The following is a 12,552-nucleotide window of genomic DNA, read 5'->3' as shown; positions in this document are numbered from 1 at the left end:
TAGGTGTTTTTGACATATATACCTTGTATATATCAGACTATAAACTGGTAGGGACGTCCATCAGCCATGACAATATTAAAAGTGGCCATAAGAGACAGTTACCTAAAGAGTAAAGTATATTATATGTATATATTACATATTTACATATAACACACACATATATTACCATGGGGTAGTTTCTCTGTTTTAGTGAAAGTGAAAAATTATCACCAAAGGGTTCATGGCCTAATTTATTTTTGACTGGACCTTACTTTATGTTAAGGCCCTTAATCACAAATATACCTATGATTCAGGATAATAATTATATTTCCATAGCACCTTAAGGCTAATAACATGCTCTCCATACAACAACCCTGTGCTAAGTCTTTCAAATATTACTATTCACAGTTGACCAAACTCAGAACCAGGGTTATGAAGGGACCTGCTTACTCATACAACTAAAAAGTGAAGGGACTCCAATTTGAGAAGGTAAAATGTTTCAGGGACCTAAGAAAAACCCAACTGCTCCTTGACAAAGTTGTCTGGAATATAAGCTGGTAGAGGCAATATGCACACACAGAGATATACACAATAATACATTTATATACACATGTAACTCATCTAATACACAGCATACATATTTGTAACATATACTTATATGTTATATATGTATACATCTATATTTATGTCATGAATGCACAGGACTTTCATACATTTAGCACTTGATCCAATCAAATGGTTGTATTTGGCGCCTAAACTTACTGTTTCCTTTGGTATTAGTGGGTATCCAGATTTCAGTGCATGTAAACTAAGCTTGAATATATCCCTATATCTAGTTTTCACTACTCCAAGGCTGCCTCTTTAAGAAATAGGTAGGAAATGTTCAGTGTCCTTCCTTTTGTGCTGTCATTTTAACCGTAGAACCAAAAGTTTAAGCTCATAGTTGGAAGATTTCCAGAGTTTTTATTTTTATTTTTGGTAACAGATTTATGCCGTGTTGCCCATAACATGAGTCAGTATTTTATACTGAAAATGTTAACAGAGTCGAGAAGTCGTATGCTGGACCGTAGTACCACCAGCTGTTTGTTTTATTTTTCCTTGTGGTGTCATTGGACCAGCATTAATTGCATAGCTTTCATCCCACTGACAGTAGGAATACTGAATTTTTTTTGCCATTGTTTTGACACTCACAGGTTTATAGATGTCACATGCATCCTCTAAGGAGTATGGTTTTATTGATCAACAGCTCTGCTGAGACTGTGTGTTGTGTGTTCCTCTAATACAAATGTAGTTAGGATTGCAGGGGATCAGACGGGGAGGTCTTAGTGCGTACACAGAAAACTTATTGCAAGCATTATGTTAGGAGCAGAGACTTGTGAGAACATTTCATCTCCCGGGGTTAGTGCACAGTGAGTATGGCTCCATGATCATTTCCTTATTTTTGGTACTGCCAGACCACAGTGTTGTTTAGTGAGGCTAGAGATTTAGAGACCCTTGGTTGGTTCATATAATTCAGGATGATTCAATAAATTCTATCTGGTGCATTATTTTAATACTAATAAGACATAAATGCAAATTAAAATGTAATAATTTATACTATTGTGTGAAAAGATCACCCCTCAGCATTAATGATATAGTGTTATGGTATATAATGTGTGGTTTGGTTTGGTTTTTTAATTAGAAGTCCAAATGGAAGAATTTTATCTGACATTTGACCAATGTAGATGGGACTTAAAAGTGTTATTGGAAAATGGAAAATGTTGCTGAAGTACAAAGACACCTATTAAAATGCAAGCACCCATGGGAAGGAAACACCATAAACCAGAATCAGTGAATACTTTATCACGGTTTAGTTGACAGCCAGCTGAGATCAAGATAGATGCCTATGTCAGGATGCCAGGGGTAGCAGAGTGAAGAGTGAAGGGCGTGAAGAGAAAGCACCGATAGAGGAGGAGAGAGTCTATTAAAGACACATTTCCCCAACTTTACAAGTTTGTCATGGACTAGCCCAGTATTTCTGTATGATATGACCAAAGAAAACCTAGGCAGAAGATTTGGCTTTGAGATGAGAGAAAAAGGATGGGTCCTGCTGAAATAGTTAAAATACCACATGTGAAGCCTGAGTAACAGATACTGGAATGCCAGTTGAGCTTCCTTATCCTTCCAAATGATCTACCATCAAATCGACAATTAAGGGAATTCTTGGAGATCCTTTCAGTAAGTGAAATATTTAATTGCTGATGTGAATGCCAGACTGGATTCTCTCACATGTGGAATTGGTTTTGATGCGATGTGTCTCACCGCAGATGGAAGTAGGCTTGCTGAAGATGAGACTTACTGATACGGGACCATAGAACAAGGAATATCAGAGCTTGAAGGAATCTTAGTAGTCATCTGATATAACCAGCTCATTTTACAGATGAGGGAACCGAGACCTAAAGAATGGAAGTGACTTAACCGAGGTCATGCAGTAAGCAACAGAGGCATTAAATAATGGGGATTAACTGAAGGCTTTCATAAAAATCTAAGTAAAATAATGGCAGTATCACATCAGATTTCTACTTTACAAAAGAAAAATGCAGTCTTAAAATTTTATTAAATGGGTGGCTCTTGGGTAAATAAGTGAGCACTCTCAAAGTATAATTACTACATTAATATGGTTTAATGTGGGTCCAGCTCAATTCAGTTCAGCAAATATAGTAACAATGTGGAACTGGTAAGACATATGTATATGTTCTCCCTGGCCCTAGTCACAGGCCTAGCTTCTATATAAAGAAAACATTTTGCAGCATTAGATTTGATCTCTACAATCCATGGGCTGAGACTAACTGATATAAAATTAATGCTTAAAGTAGCCTGAAGAAATGGTTTTGACTGAATAGTTAGTGATAGACACCCTACTTAGGTTTTCCCCAGTTATAATTGAAATATATATATATTTTCAAGTCTTTAATAACTCTCTTCAGATTAGGAACACCTATTATTCCTCTTGCCAGGAGGTTGCACTTTTATTATCATTTAAAAAATTTAAATTGTGGGTTTTTGTACAGACCTATTTTTCTAAGCAATGCTTACTCAGTGTTAATATAACGTTGGTAGAAGGGTACAAAATGCCTGGGATTATGATTGTACATATATAATAATGTATAGGGAATACACATTAGGCATAGAAAGCATAATAGGTTCTTCTCTTTTAGTATGTGTGTGTATGTATCTGTATATGTAACGTAAGGCTTGATTTTTTAGCATTACCTGATTTTTGCTGGATATCTGGATTATCTGTTGTAGCTCTGAATTTTTTCATAAATACCTAGCTGTTTTATTTTCAAACACTGTGAAGTATCTAAATTGAAAGCCTGAATTCAAAATAAGGACCCTTTTGCTAGCGTAGGTTGTCCAAGAGAATTTTGCATGGCATTTGAGTAAACTTGGGTGACCAGTTTAATTGCACAGTATAGAGCAGTGGTATCAAACTCAAATAAAAAGAGATCCCTGCAGGCCACCTATTGATTTACAAAACCACGAATTAAGATTGTCCCTGCTATACTGTATTTTTCTTTATTTTGTTATTCCCAATTACATTTTAATCTGGTTCTGGAGGCACTCAATACTGTATCCAAATCTGATTTTGAAGAAGGGTAGCATACGGGACTCTCTCTAAAGAGATAATATGTTGCTTACTGATTGAAAACCTATGGTAGATTGCATTTGGGGTAGGGTGAAGTGGTGGTGCTAGGAGAAAAATTGTTCAGTCATTTAACCAATTTAGAACCTCCTATGTATAAGGTGCTATGCTGGGTACTTGTAGGGTAGATAGAAAGATAAATAAAGCGTTGTCCCTGCCCTCAAGGAGCTTAAAACACAAGGGAACACATCCAATCTAACCTTTAAAGGAGGGGACATGAGATGAAGAGCAACTCATCAGAATAGAAGATTCAGAGAGCAACAAAATCTTGTCATGTGAAGTTGCTAATTGCACTTTAATAGTAATCATGAGGGCAGAAAGGACCTGTGTTTGCATAAAGCATGCTAGGAATGTTTTGAAGTCAGGTCGTGCTCTGCTGTGCCTTCTTCCCTTTGCTTGGTTCCCAAGCCTTCCTGCCTTTTTATTGTCTCACTCTCTCTCTTTTTTTTATCTGTGACATCTGCTCAGTGCTTGTCCCTCCTGTGATACCGTACTCCTTGCAGCTGCTCAGACCTCCAGCCCCGTGCTGGTGCATGGGGTGCCCTGAGCAGAAGGCCTTTTTGATGTGTGATAAAACAGAACCGAGCCACTGGGGGTATGGTGAGAGAATGCATCAGAATATCAATTAACCTGTTCTGAACAAAGCTGCAGCTCTGGAGTGGAATAGACATTTCACTGAAGTGTCAAGAAGATGGATAATATATTCTAATTAGGAATTGACTGATACCTTAGAATCCAGAGACTCTTGGAAATCAGACCTATAAACCTAACTGTATAGCTTTTATTCCACATGTGTTTGGTGCCCCATAATGCTAGTGATAGGATGCTCTTTACTGATTTATAACTTCTTGCTTCGCTGGAATTTGCAGGCATTAAGCTGTCTGCTCTCTAGCTTAAAGTACTTTCTTTTAGACTAGAAAGTGATGTCCGTTTTGAAGCTGGGCAGTTGTGTACAATTTCTGTAAAATTAAGAGCAACTTGAAAGAGAAAGATGTTCTCGGAGCTCCACAGCTAGACTCAGAGCTTCTGTCTTGGAGACTCGCCATGTCGAAACTGCCTTGATACCAGAGATCTGGTTTATGGCTCCCTTTAGTTCATTGGAATCCAAGCCAGCTGACTTGGGCAGGCATGGTGATAAAACGTCTCACTTGGCTGGCTAAATAGCCTGCCTCTGCAGTGGAGCTCTGGACTTCTGATACTATCCATACTGCCATTATGTGGACTGGCATTCTCCTTCCTCTGGGAGTCCTGTAGGGAACAATTCATTTCTTGGCACCTGGGTGACCTTATCGTTCATCCTAGCCTGAGAAAGCAGACCTTGGGAACAGCTGACTGCTGGTTTGCTCATTCCTTTTTTTTTTATTTCGTTCTTGCACCTGGAGAATGGTGCATCAGTGAAGCCAGGCTAATTAGGGAGTTGTTCCTCATTTGCTGCATTTTTCCTATGTAATTGGAATGTCCCACTTTCCCCAAAAGAAGTCAGTGAGATATGTTCCCTTGAAATAGTTCTAAAAGCTCTGGACCACATACTGTTATCAGCTGAAAATTTATGGGAGAGATTAAAATGATTGCTCAGTAATGCAATATTAAAAGCAGAGGCCTTTTTTTAGGTACTGAGTGAAGATGTTACACCAACCTCCTTCATTTCCCAAAAGTGATTTGAAGCATAATGACAAACAGTTGTTCAATAAAAAAAATCTCCTTTTACTTATCTCAAAGAAAAGAAAAATGAGTTAAGAATTTGATAAATTTTTAGAAAACGTTGATTCAAATTCAAGATCCGTAAGTGGGAGAGATATCAAATACCACGCCTCTAAAAAAATGAGGTGTTCTACTATACTCCTGTAGTGTTGCTTAAATTTGTAGATGTTTATTTTTTCTAAGATCTGCAATCCAACACTTAGCTGGCTATAACAAGGACTTAAGGGAGCAAAAGGCTGTTAACATTTTTTTTAACATTGTTGCTTCATTAGCTCCAGAAATGAGGGGTTCAGTGACTCTGAGTTTTGCTGTATAATTTAAGAAAATAATGAAAGCAAGCCTGATTTTTGCCAATGTTCTTTGCTTTTTAAATCTCTTTGGCTTGTTTTTATCTTCACTCAATTGCTGCTGCAACCTAAATATTTTAATATTGGAAAAATTCTCCTCTCCACATAACACATTGGGAAAGACATTTGTTTTCTGTTAACCCTCACCTTGTTGGTAGGTTAAAGTTGACTTCCTTCCGTAAATCAACTGTTATTCTTTGTGTATGACCTAAACTGTTGCTTTATGCCTGTCAGTCTACCCTCTGATCTTTGTGGGAGTTCTTGTATTTGTGGGGCTTCAAAAAAATGTATCTTTAGAGCTACCAAGTTTTCTTAGATATCTGGTTTAGAGTGAGATCTCTTGCAAGGAATATCTCCAGTGAGCCAAAGTCTGACAGTTCATTTCCAGTTTTATTTTGATAGCATTATGTCTTACCAATTGCAATTTTAGTCCCCAAAAGCTGATCCTGTTTGAACTAATTGGATTATTAGATTAAAGAAGCATACCATGGATTTGTGTGTATAACATAAATAAATATGTGCATGTGTCTAACATATATATACATACCCATATATTATACACACATGTGTATACATACATATGTTATACACAAGTATTTAAAAGCAACCACGCAAGGATGATAGAACTGGAAGAGGGATATTTGAGACCAGCTAGTCCAGTCTCTTTACTGTGTGGATTAGGAGAGACCAAGAGGTCTAGAGGAAGCAAGGGACTTGCTCCAAGTTATACAGCAAGTTAATGGCCGATCTAGAACCAAAATTCAGATCTCTTTACTCCTAGGTCAGTAGTTCTGCGTTACATTGCTCCTAAAAAAAAGTTGTGGGTGTTTTGGGGGGATGGCGTTGTAAAAGCAAAGAAAAAAAGGGGACAGTGGGAGTTTCCCAGATCAATTTAATGAGCTCTTTGATCAATTTGATATGCTTATAGGGCATGAGCCTTTGGGGTATCAGATGAGCACCCTCTCCTTGGCAATTGTGGATGTGCCCATTGGCACTTTGTTGCGAGGACAGGACATGAGCTCCTTATTCATCTACAGTGACTGAGGCTTCTCCCAAGATGACTCACTGGCTAGGCCTCTTGAGAAGATGGACCCTTGTCAATCTGGCTTATACAATGTTGGCTTATGTAAAGAAATGACAGATGGTTCTTGGTCCTTTTTCCTTGTGACTATTTTCAGAGTAAGGGAGAGATGGGGGAGGAGGAGGGAAATCCTTCTCTTTCTATTTTCTAGGAGCAGGGGCATTATGGTTCTTGGAGAAGGAACTGTGTAAGGTACCCATTGAAGAGTGTAGGATTCTTCAGGATATCGGTGTTGCAGCAATGGTAACCCAAATTCAGTTCCTTTTAAAGGGAAAAACTCTGATGTACTCCTTTGAGTTCTTTAAGTACCTTATGGTTTTTTTTAATCTATCCCTTGATGGGCTCCTGTGACTTCTTTGCATATTTTATATTTTCTGTGGTGTGAAATAAAATATGTCCTTTACCCATATGCATTGGCTACCTTGAATGCTTCTATAGGATCCAGTACTCTCACAGATTGGCCAACAATAGGTCCCAGCCCAAGCCTCACTTAGTCATTGTTTGAGCTCTGATGGCTCAGAGTGAATGTAAATAGCAATTGTTTCTGTTTTGTCCAGAAACGCTGAGGATCTTCCCCTCTCAGATTGATTTTTTTTTACTAGGTAAAAGAGGCCATTTTTTTGCCTCATTTCTTACCTAGCCTTAGTCACTGAATGGATATTGCCTCAGTCAAAGTCAAGACCTTAGCTTAAAAAGGCCAAGCTCTTCCACTGCATCCAGAGCCATTTCCAGTTGTCCTGATCTATATCTTGTCACTGGAACCAGATGTTTCTGAAGGAGAGAGTGAGGTTGGTGACTCTGCACAACCTTCCCTCACTTAAATCCAATTCACTTGCAAGTCATGATATCATCTTCCTGATGTTATTGTCTTCTTCCAGAATGGAGGACAAACATCCAGAGCCAGTAATGATCTCTCTTATCCACATTTTTGGAGACCTAAACTGGAGATATTATTTGGAAATTTTCACAGAGTAAAATCTGGATTTGGGGAAATAAACAAGAGAATATAACCCTTTGGAAGAGGCCTAAAGGATCAAACCAGTTCACGATCCAACGTGAATCTAGTCTTGGGGAGCCTTGGAAGATGAATTACGCTTTGACAGTGGACTTCACTTGACTGCTAAATCCTATGGATTGTCTACCTTTATAACATCTCTTGTATCTACCTCCTTTTCTCTTCCCTCATGGCTACCACTCTATTTCATGCCCTCACCTAGATTATTGAGATTCTTTTGGGGGGGGCAGGGTAGGAGGGAAGGCAAGGCAATTGGGGTTAAGTGACTTGCCCAAGGTCACACAGCTAGTAGGTGTCAAGTGTCTGAGGCCGGATTTGAACTCAGGTCCTCCTGACTACAGGGCCAGTGCTCTATTCATTGTGCCACCTGGCTGCCCAGTTATTGAGATTCTTAATTGGACTTTTAGCTCTCTCCTCTCCAATCCCCTTTCCCATACAGCTACCAAAATTCTTAAAGTCTAGGTCTAATCAAGTTACCCCCTCTTCAAGAATCTTCAGGGGCTTTCTAGTGTTTCTTTGATAAAATGCAGACTCCTCCTTAGCTTGGCCCTTGAAGTTTTTTCAGAATTTGGACCCAACCTTTCTTTCTTTTTCTTTTTTTAAATATTTTATTTTTTTCCCGATTACATGAAAGGCAATTTTTAAACATTCATTAAATTTTTTTGAGTTCCAAATTTTCTTCCTCCTTCCTTTACCTTCCCCTTACCCAAGACAGTAAGCAATTTGATATAGTTTATACACATGCAGTCATACAAAGCATATTTCCATATTAGTCATGTTGTAAAAGAACACACAAACCAAAAGAAAAAAAAACTTCATAGAAAGTAAAATAAAAAATAGTAAGCTTTGAAATGTGTTCAAACTCCACCAGTTTTTTCTCTGCATGTGGGTAGCATTTTCCATCATGAGTTCAGCCTATCTTTCAAGAGAGATTTCTTATTACTCACTTTCTCCCACTTCACATCCTACTTGGCTTACTTGCTGCTTCCTGAACTTGACATTCCATCTGTTGTCTCTGTGCCCCTGTGTGCAGGCTTGCTTTTCACCACATCTGGAACCTGCTCCCTCCTCACCTCCACCCCTTAGTTTTCTTCAAGGCTCAGCTCATGTGCCACCAATCGTGGGAAATCTTTCCTCTCCCCCTTACCTCTCTTTCTTTCCTCAAATTATTTTGTTCTTAGTTATCTGTTTACTTGGGTGCATCCCCTAATATAGGGTAAACTCCTGGAAAACAAGCTGTTTTTGTTTTTCTTTTAAGCTGTATTGTATTTTTTTGTTTGTTTTGTCAAACATTTCTTATTTACATTTAAAATAATTTTATCTATGTTTCTGTTTCTGGCACCATCACAGTTATCCTAATTATCTTCTCTCTCTCCTCAAGAGCCAATCCCATATGACAAATAGTATTTTTTGAGAGGAAAAGAAATCAGCATAATATTTTTTTCGTTTTTGTCTTTGTATCACCTTGTGCAGCGTCTTGCATACTGTAGGTGCTTAATGAATGTTTGTTAAATTGGATTGTTCTGTATTAACTGCTGTGTTGTCAGTGGTTTGGGAGCCCATAGTTCTGCTGCTCTGAGCCAACAAACTTTCTAACTAGCTGACAGAGGCCAAATTCATCAGCATTTTACTCTTGCTCAGATCAAAACCCAGGTCAGACACTTGTAGAGTTCAGACTGGGGGGGCAATAATCAAGACTTTGCCCTGGATCAGACCTCTCTGAGAGCACTGAAAGCTTGCAGGTCCCCAGACTGTTCCTGAGATATCAGAATAACACAACACTAAATATTCCAAGAAAGTAGCAACAGGACCAGCATAGACCCTTGCCTTCAGAAGTGTACAGAGACCAGTCCTAACTAACAACAAGACCCTGGAAGAACAGGTAAACAAACCAAAAACTCCCTACCACAATGAGCTATCATGGTGGCAGGGACGCTCCAGTCACAAATGCAAAAGAGAATGACTCCAAAACATCTGCAAGTATTGCTACAGAGAGAAAACATAGCTTGGGCACAAAACTAACTAGAATTCTTGGAAGAGAGTTTAAAAAAGTTTAAAATTATTTTAATAAATAAAATGAGACCGAGGAAAAAAACTAGAAAAGAGATGAAAACTAAGGAAGAAATGGGAAGGGAAATCCTAAGTTTGGCACAGGAAGTACTAAATCTTGTCCAAGCAGCAAACTGTTTAAAAATTAGAATGGACTGAGTAGAAGCCAATGACTTCATGAGGCAACAACAAGAAATATTAAAACAAGGTAAAAAAATGAAAAAATTAAAATGAAAACAACCTCAGGGGGAAAAATGAATGTGGAAAACAGATTGAGGAGAAAAAATTTAAGAAGCATTAAACTATGAATGCCATGATAAATAAAAAGCCCAGACAGCCTGTTTCAGGAAATCTGTAAAGAAAATTATCTAGAACTCTGAGAACTAGAGGGCAAAAGGGAACTAGGAAGAATCCACTGGTTACCTCCTGAATGAAACCCCAAAGGGAAACATCATAGCCCCAGGAACATTATAGCCAAAACCCAGGGCTCCCAGGTCAAAGAAAAATTACTGCAAGCAGCCAGGGGAAAAAAAGAACTAAAGTAGTAAGGAGTCACAGTTGGGATCACACTTGATTTAGCAGCCACCACTATAAAGGCATAGAGAACTTGGAGTGTGATATTACAGAAAGCAAAGGATATGGGCTTACAGCTGAGAATAACTTACCCAGTAAAACTGAGTATAATACAACAGGGAGGAAAATGGATCTTTAATGAAACAGAGGACTTCCAAAGATCACTGGGTGACTCAGTGGATAGAATACTGTGTGCTTGGGATCGGGAAGATTCATTTCACTGAGTTCAAATCTAGGCTCATGCACTTACTGGCTATGTGACCCTGGGCAAGTCACTTAACCCTGTTTGCCTCAGTTTCCTCATCTGTAAAATGAGCTGGAGAAGGAAATGGCAAACCACTCCAGTGTCTTTGCCAAGAAAACTCCAAATAGGGTCATAAAGAGACAGACAAGACTGAACAACAACAAAGGATTCCTAATGAAAAGAACAAAGATTTAGAGAAACTTTGAAGTTCAAACTCAGGAGTAAGGAGCAACATTGAAAGGTAAACATGAATGAAGAATGATAAAAGACTAAACAATAACAAACTACATTCAAATATGGGAAGATAATACATGTGTACTCTATGATCAATATCATCATTAGGGTTGATAGAGGGAATTCAATTAGGCAAGGCCTGGGAGTGATTCTTTTATGCCTTGATGATCTTAAGAGAAGAATGGAAAGAGAGTGGAAGAGGGATACATTGAGAATTGGTGGGGGTAGGGGGAGGGAGGGAGAGGAAAGTTATGGAAAATTATCTCACATAATCAGGGTACACAAATAGTCATTTTTTGCAAACAAAGAGGAGGAGGGTGGAGGGAAGCAGTTGACACTTGATCACCACTCTCATCTGAACTGGTCAAAAGAAGGAAGAATACATATGTGCACACACACACAGTTGGGAACAGAAATATATTTCATTTAACGGAAAAGTAGGAGGGAGAAGGGAGAAGATAGGAGTAGGAACTAGAGGGTAGATTAGGGGAGAGATTAGTCCTAGGCAAAACTAACTCTATGGAAGTGCAAAAATATTGATATCTTTCTTTTGAGGTGGTAAAAAAATGGGAATCTGAGGGAGTGCCTACAAATTGGTGAATAGATGAACCAGTTATGGTATATGGATGTGACAGAATACCATAGAACTGAGATCTTATCAGTGTAATGACAAATCAGGATTCCGGAAGACTAATAATGAAACATGTTAGATAGAAAGGCGAAAGACTCAGAATGCAGAATGAGACAAATATTTTTTAGGACATGGCCAATGTAGAAATTTGTTTTGATTGACTATACGTCTGTTTAATGGGCTTTGCTTTTCTTGTGTTCTCAATGGGGTTAGGAAGATTAGGGTGGGAGAGTGAGAAGGTTAATGTTAGGCTGATTAAAAAAGTAGTTAGTGAGTTAGTAGATATCAGTGCTGTAGTATTCAGACAGTCCATCTCTTATTCCTCAGTCTTGATGAATGACTGGTCCACATGTCTTACATGTTTTCAAAACCAGTGGGTTTTTAAAAAACGATACTTGTGCACAAATCATTGCTGGCAGCATGTTGTAATCTACATATACCCATCGTGTACTTTTCCATTGCTATTGAAATACATTTCTGAATAGTGAGAACAACTTGGCAGGGAGCAGCTTGAAATGGAAAGTAATATATGATGATGGTTAAAAGTAAAATTATTTAACTCCAGAATGAAGATAATTTCATAGAAAATGCCTATTAATGCTATTATTAAATGTCCACGAAACACAGCTTTTTGCACATACTTGGTCATTTTCATATGGCCATAGGATAGCAGAAGGTTGTCAATGATCCCAGGAATATAAAGAGTAATAATAGCTCATTCAAATTTAGCATTGGGAAGCTACTTTGAGAAAGAAAAAGTATTTTTGTAAAGTTAGCAGGGAGTTAATCAGGGGACCCTTCGTCAATCAAGTTCCCTTAACTCAATTGATGAAATTGTACCATAGAAAGGGAAGGAGATTATCAACCAATGGGGACCATTGATAAACCTAGGCTATAATTTAGGGGAAGAAAAAAAGTGAGGAAGAAAAGAACAGGAAAAAGAGAGTAGAAAAGGGAGAAAATATGGAGAGAGACAGAAGAGAGAATGAGAAAAGAATGAGAGGTATAAGTAA

The 12,552-nt window shown here is 38.2% G+C and overlaps 1 protein-coding gene across 1 annotated transcript in view; it reads left to right on the top strand.

Annotated features, from left to right (window-relative positions):
- AK8 (adenylate kinase 8) overlaps positions 1–12,552 on the top strand; it is a 154,079-nt gene that overhangs the window by 47,576 nt on the left and 93,951 nt on the right. The window lies entirely within an intron of this gene.

The sequence above is a fragment of the Trichosurus vulpecula genome, chromosome 3 (assembly GCF_011100635.1).
Source record: "Trichosurus vulpecula isolate mTriVul1 chromosome 3, mTriVul1.pri, whole genome shotgun sequence".
Classification (NCBI taxonomy): domain Eukaryota; kingdom Metazoa; phylum Chordata; class Mammalia; order Diprotodontia; family Phalangeridae; genus Trichosurus; species Trichosurus vulpecula.
This window is presented reverse-complemented; position numbering and strand designations above follow the sequence as displayed.